The sequence below is a fragment of the Equus przewalskii genome, chromosome 19, assembly GCF_037783145.1.
Source record: "Equus przewalskii isolate Varuska chromosome 19, EquPr2, whole genome shotgun sequence".
Taxonomy (NCBI): Eukaryota; Metazoa; Chordata; class Mammalia; order Perissodactyla; family Equidae; genus Equus; species Equus przewalskii.
In genome coordinates, this window is record NC_091849.1 from 48,369,829 (window position 1) to 48,389,281 (window position 19,453).

The following is a 19,453-nucleotide window of genomic DNA, read 5'->3' on the forward strand; positions in this document are numbered from 1 at the left end:
TTATCTGTAAAATGGGGATAAAAATATCAATACTTAATTAATAGGATTGGTATGAGGATTAAATTTAAGTTAGTACCTGCAAAGCATTTAGAACAGCACATCACATTTAACGTGCTTCCAATAAATATCATCGATTATTAGTCTAATGTTTATTTATGAAATTTGAGGTTGGACCCCAGCCACATTTTCATAACAATCTAACTGTGAGAAAAGAAACGAATGAACTAATGGTGGGATTAGAATTGAGAAAGTTCTGATGTCTCAAGTAATAGCATGGAAGCAAATTGCCAAACACTTTTCCTCCTTAATTTTCAGGGAGAGTCAGTGTAAATCAAAATAGTAGTAATACCGAATATGCTTTTGTTTTGTAAGTTCCTTGTTGAAATTTCAGGGGTTGGAGGCAAGACTTATACTAATGAAGATGCTCTGATTATTTTTATTTCTCCAGTGTCCTACCTCGTTTACTCATCTGAACGCTGCAGGACATGCAGTGTACGGAGAATAGCTATATAGAAAACTACCGACAACCATTGTTATCAAGCTCTGTAAGAACTGAGTGATTGACGCCTGTCATTAATTTGTGTCCTGATCCCAATAAGGACGTTTTGGCAGCCATATGGAGTGTGGGTGGAGTTCAGCGTATCCTCCTTTCTACAGCACACACACTCAGAAGCTGCAAATGACCTTCACGTATGTGAATGTTTGGGAGTTGTCAGAAGTACATATTCAGATGTTACAATATTTTAGATTTATGCTAATATGTCACAGGGTTAACGTGAGAAGTCAGGAAGTGTCATTCATATACGTGACTTTGGTAACAACTTCTACCACCCCACCACACGTCTTGTCACATTCCATGCTGTTCTAGAAGTGGCTTATGTTGCCACCTGATCTTAACACTCCAAATTATCATCAAATTCCTCTTCAAGAGTCCCCGACGTTCCTTAATTTCTGAGTTGTGCAGTCCACGTCTGGTTAATCATAACATATATCTTCAAAAGCCTCCAGTCAATTTTGATTACCATCTGCTGCACATTTGAAAGTCCTTCCTGTAATGGAGTGGCCAGACTGACGTGTGTTATACCAAAGTCTTCATGTCAAAGTGGAGAAGCTAGTTTTGATAAACTTAATTGAAAGGCATCCTTTTAAGGGGACATTACCCTTGGCTAAATATATGCATCATTTTAATTAGTTTCTCTCTTTGTTCTTTGTATTAGTTCTTCTTCCGTCTTGGAACTCTTAAATCAACCATGTTTTCTTTATGAAATTTCTGGACAGAGAGAGAGAAAAAATCTACAGTAGCAAAATAAATGGTGGCCTGTTACCCCTGGGAAGTTCTTGAAACATTATGGCAATGCAGGGAACTTGGAAGGGAGAGAATCTTGATGTTTAAAGAGCATATTGAGACTTTCTGGATTTACCTATCGCCTCCTAAAAAGAAAAAAAGTTCACTGTCATTTAGTTAGTAGTTAGTTGATATTATACTGGGTGGGAGTGGGGGAGATCCATTTTCTATCCAAATTATTCTCATCTTATAGATAACAATCCTCTCAGCTGGAATGGTGAGTATATCTATGGTAAAATAATGAATTGTTATCAGTCATGTATGCAATTTGTCCCCATCTCTGTCATCCTTGTCATTACCATCCTCATCAGCGTCAGCCTTGCAGACAGAAAGCACTTGAACATTAGCTCTCACGATCATCGTCTTAGTGTAGTCCGACGGCTATAACCAAATACTGCAGGCCATGGTAGCTTATGAAAAAGAGAAATTCATTTCTCACAGTTTTGGAGGCTGAAAGTCCAAGCTAATGGTGCCAACATGGTCAGGTGAGCGTTCTCTTCAGGGTCTCAGACTTCTCGTTGTATCCTCACATGGCAGAAGGAGCTAGGGAGCTCTGTGGGGTCTCTTTCATAAGAGCACTAATCCCATCCATCCTCAGGACCTAAGCACCTCCCCAAAATGCCCCTTCCTTCCTAATGACAAAACGTTGGGCATTAGGATTTCAACATATGCATTTGGGGGGACACAAACATCCAGGTCATAGCAATCATCTGCCTCTAAATTTTATTGAGATACTGCTATTTAGATACTGGAGCACTGTCCAGCGGATCAGATAGAAGTATATACAATAATTTCTCATCTGAAAGAATTTAAGGGAGGAAACCAGTTCAAACAAATCAGTACCAACAACAACAAAAGCTGCCTAATGAGGATTCAAATAGAAAACATCTTTATGGAACAGGGACCCTCCTCTAGCAACCCATTGTAATGGACTTTGAAGATTTTCTTTTTGGGTCTTTCATTCTCTCCATAATTCTTATGTATTTATTTAATATCTATTACAGGCCAGACTCTGTGCAAAATTCCAGCTCTTCCCACCTTCTGACCAACACTTTCCTGGGCATGGAGTCACTCAGAGCCTTGGGGAGGCTGAGTTCATCTAACAAAGTGAAAAGTAACAACTTCAGACTCTGTAATGAAGAGGCTGCTCCAGGTGATATTTATACAATGAGTAGGGTGGAGAAGTCATCTATAGGGTCTGTTAAGGACTCTCATTTGCCATGAAGTCCAGAGGCCCAAGGACATTTTACGTCAAACAATAACTTCCTCCCTAATCTCAGCAGATACTCCCATTCTATAAAACTAGAATTTAATGGGGGTAGGGATAGAATGTAACACATTTTTGCAAACCTCTTCAGTTGATGGGATTTCCAGTTTTCTTGTCTTTTCAAAAGTAGCTCATCCAAGTCTTAAAAGCAAGAGTTGTGTGTTCAAGGACTAAACTGACAACTCGGAACTATTGTTATGCAAAAACAATAGTGTGGATTTGCTGCCTCCACTCTTACTTGAAATGAAGTGAAGACATAGATGGTTGGCCAGCCTCTGCCTAATCCTTATAGCCTTGTGTGTGCTGATAAGATTGTCACAAACTTCTCAATTGACCTCTTCACCAGGATGGAAAGCTGAGGTCCAATTCACTGCAAAGTTTAGCTTAATTTAGTGGAAAGTAAGAGGATTCATTAGGAAAGATTCAATACTGATGTCCTATATTTAAAAATGTTTCAATTTTCCTGTCTTTTAGGGGAGAGGATAACTCAGGAGCTAGGATTTTCACAGCGCCTTTATATGTGTATGTAGCCATTAGCAAAATATTAAAATAAAGTTCATTTTGTCACACTTCTGGGTTAAAGGGACCACCTACAGTAACATTATAAAGAAATCAAATCAAATCCTTTTTGGAATAAGGAGGGTTGTGTATGAAAAATAAGTAAACATCTAAATCGTCAGTCAAGTATGTATTACAAAAGCAAAAAGGAAGTAGGACTTTCACAGAAATGTGATGCTTTGCCAAAGTTTGTGTAACCATGAACCACAAATCGCTAGGTTTATTTAAAATAGGCCCAGTGAGTGAGGCTTGGCTTCAACAGTGTTTTGTTTTGAATTTATTGTAATTAATCTCTTCTTGTCAGTTGTATGACACATTTTCCCAAAGGACATCATGATACTTAACAAAACCTAGGAGTAATGACAAAATAGCATGATAATTGGTGTTAAATGGATCATTTGTTCAAGTGTTCTATTATACTAGTTCATTTCTCACCAGCTTCATTCTTTTTTTCTACTCCCAAATGATGCCAATTATCTAAAATCCTGAATAATAATTTGTTAACCTTCACTTGTCACCTTATTAACTCAGTCCTCCCATTCTCTTTCCAAACTCTGCATCACACAGTTATTTTACATTCAGCAATCCTTTCAATTATAAAATAATTATAGCCTGTAAAAGTATCTATCAGTGTCCGTTACTGAGGAGAACTCTAAAGCCAATTTTAAGTTCTGCAGATCCTTTAAACATAATTTTGTTTTCTGTCTTCCTTTTAGCCTCTCAGAAGGAGTAGATTTTTTTCTCCTCCCGCTTTGGCCAATATCAAATTACTTTATAAATTCAAGTGGCTTATCTATGGAGTTTGGGAGAAAGTTCAGGGTCCTATTTTGCATGAAAATTTCCTGGCTTCATATCTGCCATTTCCCTTACAGTTTAGATTTGCCTATATAAAACAGTATTCTGGGTTTATAAAACATCTTCTTCTCAGAGTCTCTTATTAAAAAAAGGTGTCTAATTCTCCCTATGGACCTATTGAGGCTTATGCCACAGATAGACATGTTAAAATAATGACTAGCTGAGGCATATTTTGAAAATAAGAGGTTTTCTATTTAGCATGTTACATAGTAACTGAAAAGTGGAAAAGAGATAAACTCATTGACCACAGTAGATATGAATTATGTAGTTATTCTCCTGTTTCTGTAGCTGGCCTATGGAAACATAACCTCATTGATCTCCTGGCACAAAAGCCTTCTTGGTCTACACAAAGTGGGCCCTTTTCGTGTTTCAACCTGTATAGTCTATACAGAGGACAAATGCTTTTCTTGAGTTCCTAGGTGACCTACTGCTATTCAGGTCACAGGTCCATCTATGCAGCGCCACGCTCTCCAAAAGTACCTGGCCATCCTGATTCCAGATAATCAGCCCCATTGACTCCACAGCTTCACTTATACTTCACAAACACGTGTCCTTGGTTTGGATCTGGAAAGAAATACTGTCACAATATAAGTGACTCCAAACTCAATCTTCAAAGGATAAGGGTCCTAGTCAGAAAAATTTCACACCTCATTGTCTTGGAAAATTATGAGCAAGTTGAAATCATGTTTATCTTTACCTTCACTTTGGCCACTGTGTTTTTTGGATACTCATGGACACACTCTGAAAGAGGCTGGAATTCTGTGAACCCCCCACGGTAGCTTTGGCCACCAATCTAGGTCTAGTCAAGACACCAGGGTGAGTGGTGAGCACATTAGCATTGGCTAGGTGTTGGTACTGTCCTCCAGTGTAAGTCTAAGGAAGGTTCTGATTGGGAGGAACTCACATTATGCTGATGAGGAAATAAACATTATGGGAGGACATGATGGAGTTGAGATTTTAATCCATATTTATGGGGTTCTAAAATTCGCCCTATTACTTCTATATGCTAAGCCCTCTTATATTAGTTTCCTAGGACCGCTGTAACAAAGTGCTAAAAACTGTGTAACTTAAAACAATAAAAAATTCTTGTCTTACTATTCTGGAAGCTAAAAGTCTGAAATGAAGGTGCTAGCTGAGTCACGCTTCCTCTGAAACCTGTAGGGGAGAACCTTCTCTTGCCTCTTCTAGCTTTTGGATTTTGCCAGCAATCCTTACACTTCCTTGGCTTTCAGATGCATCACTCCCATCTCTGCCTCCATTGTTGCATGGCTATCTTTCCCTGTGTCTCTTCTTATAAGGACACCAGTCATATTGGATTAAGAGCCTGCTTTGCTCCAAGATGACCTTATCTCAACTGATTACATCTGCAATGACACTATGTCCAAATGGGTTACATTCTGAGTTACCAGGGGTAAGGACTCCTCCTATTCAACCTATACCTCCTCCCATGGAATAATGCAACATCTTCAAAACTAAGCTTGAGTCTGCTAAAAGCCCTTCCTGGCTCCAGGGGAGTTTAAGATTGGGCGAGAGAGAGAGAGAGATTAAGAGAGATATTTCACTCCATTTCTCCTAGGTCATGACTACGTTTGGAGAATTCTCAGTATTTCATAAATACTAAAAACATGCCTATCTGATGTTAAGCAGAACGTTTGCTTACCTCATTTTTAAGCACTGTATCATATCATTCCTGGGTTGTTTCCAAAGTATTATCATGGCCTCGAAGTAGTCAGTGACCAGGATTTATATTTCTTTGAATCCTCTATGCTGTTTGACCTAAAACAAAATAGATGCTCCGTACATACGTAAGGATTTTAACTGAATTGTATTACATTGGATTGTCAGAGAGGAACCTGGTGAGGCAGCAGAGCATTATCCAGGGAGGCCCCCTCCCCTTCTGCAGACATATCACTTGGCTGTAGGTTCTTGATACACACTTATACAGAGTCTGGCTGGGTCTGTGTTCAACAGGTAGTGATGCTATACTTTCCACACTGAGCTAGAGAAGGATGCTGGGTGTACAGTTCCATGAGATTAAGACAGTCCATGTGGTCCAGCCTGGAGGAAACTTTAGTCATGATTTACTTAGAAAGGAAGTTAAGATAATGCTGTGTTAGTCAGCTTTTGTCTAGACAAACAAAATCAATAAGAGATTTTATATATATATATATATATCTATATACATATACATATAACTTATTATATAGAGAGATTTATTTTAAGGAATTAGCTCACATGATTATGGAGGCTGAGAAGTACCACAATCTACTGTCTGTAAGCTGGAGATTCAAGGGTGTTGACGGAGTGGTTCCAGTAGGATTTCAAGGCCCTGAGAACTAGGAAAGCTGATGGTGTAAGTACCAGTCTAATGCAGGAGAAGACCTATGTCCCAGCTCAGAAACAGACAGAAAGAGAGCAAATTCTCCCCTCCTCCTTTCTGTTCTCTTAAGGCCCTCAACAGATTAGATGATACTTATCCACACTGGGGATGGCATTCTACTTTACTCAGTCTACTGATTCAAATGTTAATCTCGTCCAGAAACACCCTCACAGATAACACCCAGAACTTATGCTGCTTTTGCAAGGGCAGAGCTGAATAGTTGTGATATAGATAAAAACAAAATTCCCTACTTGTTTCATTGCATAACAAGTTCTCCAACTCCTGGTCTAAGATACCACATTGTACTATTGGAGAGACTTATGACAATGTTTGAATTAAAAGAAAGATGTGAAAGGGGCCAGTCCAGTGGTTCAGTGGTTAGGTTCACATGTTCTGCTTAGGCGGTCCGGAGTTTGCCAGTTTGGATTGCAGGTGTGGATGTGTACACTGTTTGTCAAGCCATGCTGTGGCAGGTGTCCCACATATAAAGTTGAGGAAGATGGGTACAGCTGTTAGCTCAGGGCCAGTCTTCCTCAGCAAAAAGGAGGAGGATTGGCAGCAGATGTTAACTCAGGGGCTAATCTTCCTCAAAAAAAAGTCATGAAAAAATAATATAATGTAGGTTCACATAAATTGTAACAAATGTGCCACTCTAGTGGGAGATATTGATAGTCGAGGAGGCCGTGCCTGGGTGGGGACACTGGGTATATGAGAATTCTCTGTACCCTCTGCTCAATTTTATTGTGAGCCTTGAAAAAATAAAATTTATAAATTAAGCATATGTATATATAGAAAGCTCTGAAAACAAATGAAAAATGAAACTCAACAGCCTATTAAGAAGTTCACTTATTTCAGCAAATGAGGCAGTACCTGGTCCATTCTCTCTCTGTAGAGTAACTAGAATTCCCACGTGACAGCAGCTCAGGTAAATAGTACTTCTAGACACATTCTATTTATCTAGGAGGTTGTTATTTTAATAATAAATTATTTTGATACGTCCCTACCTGGTATAAGTGTATACCATATTTGTGTGTTAAGACACACTAATAATAACCTAACTAATAATAGTTATGTCATTATTAACAAGTTGTCACTCTTAGTTTGACAAGGATTGTTCTGTCAGGGACAGATGGACGCTATATTCAGCTAACCAGTTGCTCTTTTCTGCATCATGTCTAAGAAATGTAGCAGTCTGTGGATGACCGGGTATTTCTAGTATAGCCGGATATGATGGAACTGCCTTCTAGTAATCTGAGCATTGTGTCTCACCAAGAATATTTCGAAAGATAAGCCACCTGTGGATTTTAAAAAGGATGTTCTTTTTTAAAAACCTAATATGTTTTATACCGTTCACATAAATACTTCTCAACAAATTTATCAGAATTAGGAAACTCAGGCTACCCCTATAGTCCAGATTTGACAATAACATGCTTAAGAAAACCCTCCAAAACGACTCCTTGCTGAGTTCCTGCAAAAGATACTGCATAACCTATCAGACAGATTTTTTTAAAAGAGTAAAGTTAAAAATAATAAAATGTAAACTGAAGAAATTAGCTTAATGTGTATCTAAAAACTTGCAACTGATTTTCTAAGTTAAAAATCTTCAAGATTTAATTGATTTTCTACACTGTATACTGAATAATAGTATTTTGTACCTCCTGAATAATTCACAAGTTGGATTCCTAAGGCACACACACACACACACACACACACACGTATATATAATACTTATGTATATATGCCTAATAATTCCGGAGCAAAGGTCAAAAGGACAAGGTGGCTATTAAGTTAGTAATGAGTTGGGGGCTTTGAATGGAATGGGAACCTAAATTACTGTGTTGCATTACCTTGTTGAAATCTTATTGCTAAAATTTTGCACTGCTAGGCAGTAAACTAGAAAAAAAAGAAAAGAAATTGAGAAAGTGTTAATTTTTAAGCAAGTTTGACAAAGATTGAGTTTCATATGACAAATATTGTCAGCAAGACAGGATTCTGTCAGTGGAAGAAGTTTAAACATTAACAATTTCTGTCAGGCTGTTGACACAATCATGGCAGACATTTCCCAAGATGCCGAGATGACTGCTGGCATTTGTCAACAATCCTGTCATAGTGACAGCAATAAGACCATGTCTGGAAATGTGACAGTTTTGGCTTTGTGCTCCCCTGAGCAATAGCCCAGGTGTTCAGAGAAAGTGTGGGAAAACCCATATTTCTGCATTGTCATTCGAATACAGAAAACACAGGAGGAAAATGAGCTGTCACTCCAATTCCCATGATGCCTTGCTGCTTAGCATAACTCTACAGTGCGGCCCTGGGTCCACTGGTCCATACTCTGACAGATAATTAAGAAAGCAGCAGCTTTTTCTAGACGGCTCTTCCTCATGATTTGCATTTTAGCCAGAGGCGACCAGTTATAAAAAAAACATGATGGAAAGATGGTAAGAAGCCAATTAGATGGATGGATGGCTGACTGACAGCTCTCTGGTATTACGACTCCAGATTTCAGACTACATAGCTTGACAGTTTTCTACAAGAACCAACTTTTTTGCAGGTTGGTAAAGCTGTTAAATGTGGGACTATATATAGCGCTATATAATTTTTGCAAAGTTGTACATTTTCCTTAAATAAGCACGTATTCTTTTCAATCAGGGTTTGCATTAAACAAGTTTTCACAATTTAATCACAACTGTGTCACTAAATTTAGCAATATTAAAATTCTAGACAACTTGTAGGCACATTAGCTGTGCCAGTAGAGAAGTGATTAAAAAGCTGAGAACCACGTTGAGCCAGCAGAGATAGAGTGAACTAATAATTAGAATGTATGTGCAAACATACCTTTGGAACTTTGAAATGTACATTGTTTGGTTTTGAGCAACTAAAAGCATAACCCCTAAACTTCCTCTCCATCTTTAGATTCTACACATGTGTATTTGCCTATTATCCTTGTTCAAGGTCTAATATATGCTTGTTTGTCTGCTACTTCAGCTAATTTTGAAATAAAAAAATAAACTGTTAGACTCAAGCTTCCAGTTTGGCTGTGATAGTCTATAGCTTCTAGCCAATAGGAGTTAACTCTTCATAATATTGTCCAATTTGGAACCTTAACCAATGTTTTCTGTGTGCTGCATGCTGTGTACGTGTGTGTTGTATATGTATACATACACAGACACACATTCACACACACAGACACGCCTTATCAGAAGCGAACCATTTGCTATTAGGGTGACATGTCTCCATCTGTAGCTTGAAATGAGAGAATTTTCTTTCAAATTGTAATGATACCCTAGATTTGTTTTGGATTTTGAAATACTGAGAGAAGGCAATCATTTCACTATAAATTGAGGTTGGGAAGGAACATCAACTGAAACCAAAATTGAAAATTGTATTTTTTTACTGTGAGTAGTGGATGTTTTGCAAACTGAGGATGAATGTTAAACCAATAGCGAGTCTGAATGCTGTTAGGAGCTTAAAACCAAACAATGTACGTTTCAACACACCATGTTAATCATTCAATCTACATTTGATGTCAAAATCCACAACACACATAAAGCGCGATTGGGAACGGCCAATCACATGGATTAACCCCTCCTTTTTCTTTTCTTTTTAACTGTATTAGTATTTGTCTTTTGGCTTTTGCTTTATATCGTGTTCTTGGAATATGATAAACCTATTATATTTATAACCATTTTAAAAAATCTCCAACCTGTACATACTTGGAGAATTTAAACAGAAGTTCAGGGGAGTAATGACATTTCCATAAACTGCACCCCAAATTAGAGAGGAATAAATGCATTTGGGTTTGTATTAGAAACATTAAGAATTGTCCTATAGACATAGCACAATACCAGTATAAATAAAAATCTTCTTAAAGAGTTTTTATAATTTTTTCAAGAAACGCTTCCTCTCAATACTGAAAGCCTTTGTATAATCAGATTACGCTTTCATTATCCAACATTTTAGTTACCTCCTAATTTGCTATTTTAAAGAGCAAAATGCTGAATATGCAGTGTCCCAATAAAGCAATTCTTCAAATAAGAAGAGCGAAAACTTCGAAACATTTGCTTATTTGGCTGGATATTCATATTCAGAGGCTGGCTGGTTCTTTTTTCCCTTGTCTTCAGCTTGCACCAGTCACTCATGTTTTTTGTTGAAACTTATTTCAGTTTTGGATTCTCTTACTTATGGCGCAATGTTAATGCACAATATTTTCTCAAGCTCTAGGGGGAAGTTATGTGCCTTTTTAAAAACAATTAGAATTGAAATTTGAGTAATAAGGTATTATAGACTGATTTTAAAATAACAACTCCCCTTACTATGCAAAATGTCTTTGTTTCTAAACTATGTATTAAGAGAGAATTTCTTTTAAGGGGAGATCTGCAGAACAATATTTATTAAATTGAAGTGAGTTCTGAAAATACTAGTTTTAAAGGAAATCTATTGTATCACTGTAAGGTAAAGAGATATATTTCTAAATAAATGGTAAAGTGTGTCACCATCAAAACAAAAGGACACCTCACCATAAGACTTGTAGAGATGTGCCGGGAAAATGCAGTAAAACTCAGTGGAGCTTAATGTTGCCATCGTGTTCATATTAAACTCACTTGCACTTTGAGTGGCAAGAATTTGAACATAAATATCAAAGAGAAGAAGACAAGTTTCTTAAAAATTGATTTTCTTCAGTGTATCTACATTTGTAATTGAATATTGGATTATAGATATGCTTGTCAGATTTAAAATAAAATATTTTGATAGCATGTAACTATTGTAGGTCTGCCTCTCAGGTAGATATATACAAATAATGATTTGAGACACATTTTGAAAATAACCAATGTTCTTTTCAGTGCATTTTACACAAACTCAAAAGTACAGGAAAGAAAAACTTAGGTAGAAACCACTTAAGATGTGAATGTTAGAGTTATTTCCTGTTTCTTCCAGATGGCTTATAGAAATATAGCCTCACTGATCTCTTTAGAATAAATCTTTATAAGCTTATACAAAACTGGATTTTTTTGTTGTTTGATGTTTATAGGCAATTTCTGTTAAACAAAATAATGATTCTACTTGAGCATCTTTTAAACCATGTCATCAAGGAATAATGTTTTTTAGGAAACAACAATAAAAATCATGTCATTAAGGAATAATGTTATTTATGTTAAATTGCTCTTCAGCATCTCATACCCTTTTCTAATTCCCTAAAAATATTTGTCTCATTTTGAGGTTTGGGGCACTTTCTAGCAGCCAAGATATTACATAAAATCTGCTCATCTTCCCTGATTTGGAATGGAGTCTGGCTGTTCTTATATATAGAGAGAGAGAGACAGACAGACAGACAGACAGAAAGACAGAGACACAGAGAGAGAAAAAATAGAGGAAAGAGGAAAAAAAAAACACTGAAGGGACAGAAATACTGAGAGAAAAAGAGATTAGCAACAATGCAACAATTTTTTGTTATACCATGCTCATTAATTGTTCAGAATCTCATTAAAATGAATGGTTTGAATTCTAAAAGAAAGTCCACAATATTAAGACATACATATATGGATAACCCAGAGCCTTCCTAAAGACTAAAGAGGTATGTAGATCCCAACAGTAAAACAAGTCCTCTCTCTCCCTGAATTGCATAGTCTTTCTCATCTATTTCTTTTCAAGCCCATCACTATCTATGTTGTGTAACAGCTAACTGTAAACTTTTTACAGGCAGGGGCTGTATCTCACTTGTCTTTTTATTCCTGCATCAACAATGCTAGCTCATGGTAGAGGTTCAATTAACAGTGATTGAAATTAACGCAAATTTTTGCCTGGCTTTGTAGTCATTAGATGTCTTACCTATCAAAGGTTAACCACTCAAATGGTTACTTTCATGTGTCCTAGTTGTGACTAGGCCAGGTAGTTTGTAGCACAATGAACCAAGTTAAAGTATGTGCCTTGGTTACCAGAAGACCGGAGAAGAAATGATGGGTAGAGCATGTCCTAGTCATCATCACATCATAATAATCATAATAGTATGATAATAGCTATCATAATAATCCATCATCTACCTAAGACTGACCATTGACTGATCATCTGTTCTGTTGAGAACCATGCATACTGCCTTCCATTGCAAAACTATTCTGTGTCTGTAGGTAAAGATGACAGAATACTGGCAATTTAATACCATTAACCAAATTTTACCAATTCAATCATTCAAAACATATATGAAAGGTAAATATTTTAATCCTCATTTTGCATATGTGACATCCAAGAAGTTGAGTAACTTTCCTTAGCTGTAACATCTAGTATATGGAGAAATAAAATTTGAACTGAGTTCTTTCTGATTTCAAAGCGTCTGCTCTTTCTACCATGCCTGACTTTCTAATAAACAAACAAATAAATAAATAAATATTTACTTATTCTCACAACAAGGAGTTCTAATTTTAATGCAAGCATTTCTGGAGAAAAACCTATGAATAAAGAATTAGTAGTGTTGTGTACCTTTGTATATGGACATTAACATTATTGTAACTGTGTTAATCCTCATGTCTTTAATGCACAACAGAATTTTTCTTATAATCTGTAGAGGCTCAAGTTACTAAATAGGGAAAAAAATTGGGCACTAATCGTGTTTATACGACAAATTTAGGGAGCTAGAAGAGGAAACATAAGGGAATACAATATAGTCTTTGTCCTCTTGGATCTCAAAATCTATTGGAAAATATACAAATAACTCTAATACGGTAGTTGATATACACAGTGTAATGTTCTGAGGAAATGAAGTTCAGTGATTGCCCTGAGAAATTAAGAGGAGGCTTCAGTTGCATTAGGCTTTGTGAAATGACTATAAATTTACACTGACAGAGATGGGAAATGAGCCTGGATGTGTAAGAATGAGGGTGGCAAATTATCACACGTATCTAGAGCACAGAGTGAACACCGCAAGAACAGGATCGTGAGGGAGGCTTGCAGAGGGATGAGCATGTTGGGAAATAATCTTGGAAAATCAGCCTAGGACAAAATAAAGAAGACACTTCCTTGCCAGGCTAAGAAGCTCACGCTTTCTTCTGTAAGTAATGGGAAGTCATCTATGAGCCTCACTGTGATGTGATCGGATTTGGAATTAGGATGATGACTCTAACAGCAAAATGGAGCACGGCTGGAGTAAAACGTTTGGCAATAGAGAGACCAGTATGGGGACTGCTTCAGTGACAGGAATGATGAATAACTGAGCTCAGACTGTGACAGTGGATTATAGAGATAAAGGTTTAGTTACAGCCAGCCCTGGTTGGTAGCGTATCAAACACACCACACTTTTTTTGCATTCTCCTCTAGTTTTCTAACAATGATAATGGCTTTACTTTTATTAGATTTAGGCTCTAAATCTGCTGGTAATTACCCAATTCGATTGTTAAGCATAGTTCTCTGTCATTGGGGAAGAGTCGGAGCAGAAGAGAAAAAATGTTTCAGTATTTTCTTCTCCTTGGGAAAAATGTCATTGTATTAATATTAATTTTTCTATTTTTATTTTTTCAACAGAAGGTCATACATATGCTATTTCAGAGTTCACAGCTAGCTCCTCACTACTCAAATTGTGGGTGTTATTGCCAGACTGCGGAGATGCACAAGAATTGACTTGAGAAGCAAAGAGATTATTCACACCCACACACACTGTTCTCTCTAGGAGCACCTCATCAATGCCGGTGAGAGCCAGTTAATGCTGCTGAGGTGAGGGCACACAGGCTGTTCAGTGGAAGATGAGAAATTAAAACGTGATTATTTTCCAAATTGGAATATAAAATAAAGAGCACATTCCAGGAAAGAAGAGGAGGATGATAATCAAAATAAATAAAGATTTACCCACTGAATCACTTGCTATGGTGTGTCTTGTCTTTGAAATGCCGAAGACCTTATAACAAACGTTGACAGGAGGGAATGGTTTGGGGGATTTATATTCCATCTCTATTTTACTTTTTCAGATACACTGACAGAAATTCTTAAATGCTCAGAACGTCTACCAAGTATACCTGGATATACGTATAAAGTCCTTTTATAGAAAATTGCACTAAAATAAAAAAATCTGTATATGAAACAAAAAATAAATTCTAATGGCAGTTAATGGCCAAGTGATTATGAAGAAAATAGATGATGGACCAAAATTCTAGTTATGAACATTAGAACTTAGATTGCAATTTTGGAGCTCAGTAGGCTCATAATCATGATGTAATATACCTAAAATTTTTAAAAATCCTTAATACTTAAAAGCACAATATCTGTTTAATAATAATTTATTTTATAGTTAATTTGAAGAAGTTTTAGTCGTAAATACATGCTTGCTCTGGCTTCTTCTTGATGACATTGCTGTTCGTGTAAAAAAGCCCAGTGATTTAAATTTGTATACATCCCAGTTATTTCGCCATTTTACTTTATTTCTTTTAGACTGTGCTATGAATTCTTATTTCTTAGTTTTTCTCCATTTTGCGTAGATGTTTTCTACCTTATGTTTTTATTCCATACTTTTATCATATAGTTTGTTGAGGTATTTTTCCCCTAACAATCTAGTTAGTTTCTAGACAGTTTTTTTCATGACTGAGATTTCAACTGTCACCAGCACACGGCCTCAGTGTTCAGTAATTGTCTATCAGCAATTACGAGAAAGGATAATGTACCACAGAAATTCTGTAAAGCTTGGAATTCTTTTCAAAGCACCTTGACATTCCCTCCCAAGATACATGCATCTTCACAAACTATGTTAGCTCCTTTGACTTCCAGAGTTCTGGACCAGAAAAGATAAAATCTACTGTGCTTCTGGGAAGAACCTCTCAACCATCTTTCTTCAGAGAGCACGGCAGCCATTGTTTGGGCTCAACACCCATTGGCTGTCTTTCTGCTCTTCTCACAGGAGACTAAAGAAGTTATCCAGAGTTGCAGGGACTGTGAGACCACCACATAAACACTCAACTTCAGGAAAACTGAAAGCTGGGAGGTGCTATGAACATCACAAATCCTTCTCTTTTGTTCTGTCCTATCTCCCTCTTTTTTTCTCCCTTATTGTCATCTGCCCTCACATTTGAATCTTAAAGACAGGAAAGTTAAGAAAAATTTACATTGATAGAAGTCTATCAAAATATTTTTTATCTTTTATTTTTACTACTAAGAAGAAAACAATTTTGTAACTTTAAATCAAATTGAAATTATTAGATATGCTTAATTTTTCAAAGTTAATAAACCACATATAAGAAACATAGACTACAAAAAGAGTATGGAATAGCTCATTCACTTTCTGCAATGCTTTAATTTGAAAGTATGAGCATTTGTCCCAAAAAGGTGATGTCCCAGAGTGATTAATTCATTTGACATTTTTAATGTTGTTTGAAATTACTTTCAGGTGACTCTGCAATGTTAATTGCTATATTAACATAAGAGAACTTGTATTTCTTTTTATGATATGTGCAGAGTCATTTCTGTTTGGGATGGCTAAAATATCATTTTGTTGTTTAAATCACTTCATCTTCCATATATTGAGCATATGACAATATTGCAGTATTTATCAAACCTGAACCAAATCTTTACCATCTTTAAAAAATAATTCTCACAGATGTCCAATTTTAACACAAATCATTTTATTAATTAAATATGTATAAACATAAAACTGGAATGACTTCCTTATGGTCAAAACTTTATGGTACAACTCTAAAAGCCAAAGAAATTTATATGTGAAATGCAAATGAATTTAGAAATGAAAAAATAGAAATAAGATAATTTATTTTACATGATTGAAGAAGTCATTTTCCTGTAAATAAGTTGCTGCCAGCTCCATGAATATAATACAGATATCACACAGGATTATGCACTGACCTCGGTGTGATGATCCACTTCTCCCATCACTTTTTCTATTTCAATTATTTTTTTGAAAAAATAGTTCTTATTTTGTACTGTGGCATCATTTCACCTTCAACTCGTCATTGATCGCTTATTGAGCATGTTCTATCCTGTCGTTTACTTACAGACACATTCATTGGATCTTAGAGAGATATTTACTCTTATTTGAGAAACGCTGATGTCAGTAGTGTAGGTGGGCCAGTAGCAGAAGGATAGTTATATAATCTTTCTTAATATTCATACTTTTCTTCAAAACACTTACAAAGTAAGACAACAATTTGATAAGTAATAAAACACAAAACCAGAAACTGAACCAAAATTTTAATTTAGGAATCAAAATACTAAATGTTAAACATCACGACTTTCCCTAAATCTTTGTAATTCTGCTATAGATGGAATAAACTCTATTTTAAGTTACCTTTAAAGGAAAATCAAGGACCTCTAAGTAATTAATTAAAATATTTTATATGCTAAATTATTACACTCAGTAACATAAAATATTGCACTCAATAACAAAAGAGGCATTTATTGATAAATACAAACTTTCGGGATGCCCAGAGGAAACATGAGTTCACTTGCATTTCCTAAACTTATTCTATCAATCTCTCAGGAGAGGACAATAAAGATTCATCTTCTAAATAAGCACCAGAGCATAACCACCTCCAGCACAAGGTGATATTCCTTTGAGTTAATGTTGTGATGCACTGGGTAAAAGGACTAATGTGAGCTCATAATGTTTTGCTAGATATAGCATATCCCTATTCTGACCATGCAGGCCTCCTTGCTGTTCTTGCTTCGAGGTCTTTGCACTAGGTCTTTCTTTGGCCTGGAAAGCCCTTCCTCGAAATATCCATATAGCTCACCTCCTACAGTGTTGTCTTCTCACTTAGCTATTCAAAGATGTCTTCTCTGAATTTACTATAGAAAAGAAGAGTGCCTCTATTACTTACTCTTTTCATTCACTCTATTACAGTGTGAAGCTACAACAAGGAAAACGTTCTCAAAGAGTCTATTGGGAAAAACAACTTCTTAAGTATGAAAAGTCAGTATAATGGTGGTACTGTATGTTGATAAGATAGAGGCATCTTTACAGTACTTTAAGAACTCAATGCAAGAGCCGTTTGTGAAGGTTTGGAACAGATTTTCTGAGAGAGATGGTATTTGGTCTGGATCATAAAGAACGGCTCAGTTCGTCAAAGGACTAAAGTAAGTTGTGGTTTAGAGTCAGAGCAATTATCATGAGCAAAGGAATAGATGTGTGATTCAGCCTGCGGAAACTATACAGAGTGGTAAGCACAAAATTGGAAAGTAGAGAAAGTTGGGAAATGACACTTGTAGATTTGTTTCAAGATACATGTATAGATGCGTTCCCTTCTTTGGCAATTGTCCAAATCTTAAGCCCTTGCAAAAAGAGTATTATTTAGGAGCTATTTTTAAATGACTATATAGCCTTCATCTCCCCAGAATTAGCTAAAAACCGCTGGCTGAATCAAGGAACAAATGACAGTAGGAATCCACCAGGTTTTAACTGACCAATCAGATTCTCATTCTCAGTAATTCAAATTACAAGACCTAGAGAGAGGTTAAAAGTCATTTAGTGACAGGGTTTGAGTGGGGTGATGTTAAGCCAATGCCACATACAAGTTGAAATCATGGAGGGCATAAATTATGAATCAAATATGGGAACAGAAAGTAGTCACAAGGAAACAAGAAAAAATATAGGACAATACAGAGAGAGAGAAAGGAAGAGAGAGATATCAGTTCCCAATTTCCAATTTCTCACATCCAGTCTCATGAGTTCTAGCTGAACTTGGCTTTTTGATTATGGATATTAATTAGGCAGTTTATCCATTGCAAATGATATATACATGGCACTTATTTTGTCACAGTTTTTATTGGGCCCAAAGACAGTAGGTACAAACCAGCTCCACAATCCAAAGGTAAGGGAAGGACACTGGACTTTCAGAGAGGGATTCAAAAACTATGTTTTCAGTCCTTAGCACCTCACGCACTTTGAGTGTGTTGAACTTGAAAAAAATAAAAATAAAAAAAAAAATAACATTTTTTGAGACAGTTACTAGTGTACTGGAAGGTCTCTCTCTTTCCGTGGAGTTGGGGGTAGGATGTACCTCCTCTTCACCTCAAGTCTAGTGAAATGAGCTTTAAGGACCTTACCAGAAAAGTTTTTTTACTGAAGTCTGATGAACATAGCTGACTGGTGTCAGAATCACATCTGAAAATTCCACAGATGAAAGACGGTAAGTGGAGCTGCCTACAAGCTGGTGAATAAAGAAAGCTTGAATGGCAAGTAGCTGCTCTCCTACCCATGGATGGTCCAAAGTTCATATCTGCTAGAGCCAAATGTGCAAACTGTGCTGAGGTGTAAACCTCCGGTATAGGTGTACGGTCATTTAAAGAGAGATCCAGCCCAAGGATCATCTGAGGTGGTGTTGGAGCCAAAGAGGCTGAGTGGAGTGAATGCCCAGAGCCTAAAGGAGGAGTCACAAGCAGGTAGCTGGAGTCCTATTAGTTGTCAGAAAGTTCTTACGGATGGATCTCTGAGGAGTAAACAGAAGCATACCAGAGATAAACAATCAACTCTAAACACCTACGATAGTCAAAAAGAAGGAAAAGAAATATCTGCTGAGTAAGATTTTCCCTGCCCTTATCTCTTCTCTCTTCTCAGCTTCAACCCTGAAGGGATCAAAAGGCCTAACTAGGGCGACAGCTACCAAGGAGGGACCAGGAAGCACAAGCACACAGAGTAAAAGGAAGAGGGCAGACAACTCATTGACCCCCAATGTGGTCTCCAGGCCCAGCAGGGATGAAAGGAGAAGTTCAAAGTTTTGGCTTTTAGTCAGGACTGGACTTTTTAGTTACAGAAATGAAACTATTCTGGGAAGAAAAGTTAACAGAGAGTTTTTTTTCTACAAGTGAGCAAATAAGCTATGGATTCTGCACAGAATTTTTTCTAGGATGTCTTTGGTCAGTTTCCCTAGAAGCACAGCCTGAGACGGGTTGCTCATCTAAGTGATTTATTGAGATTCCTGACGAGTGCTCTCGGGAGAACGTGACTGGAGGAAGCAGGATAGGGGAGCTGGAGAAAGTTGGACAAGAGAGTGATCTCAGCTAGAGATTCACTTCAGTCTTCAATCCGGTCCTCTAGGAAAGCTCTGGCTCACAAACTGCCTCACAG

General features: G+C 36.8%; 1 long non-coding RNA gene across 1 annotated transcript in view; it reads left to right on the top strand.

Annotated features, from left to right (window-relative positions):
- Positions 1 to 14,235, top strand: part of LOC139077356 (uncharacterized) — a 39,280-nt gene extending 25,045 nt beyond the window's left edge. Inside the window, exon 3 of the long non-coding RNA XR_011529800.1 lies at positions 2,350 to 14,235. This is a non-coding gene — a long non-coding RNA (uncharacterized lncRNA). The remainder of the gene's footprint in view (positions 1 to 2,349) is intronic.
- The last annotated feature ends 5,218 nt before the right edge of the window (positions 14,236 to 19,453 follow it).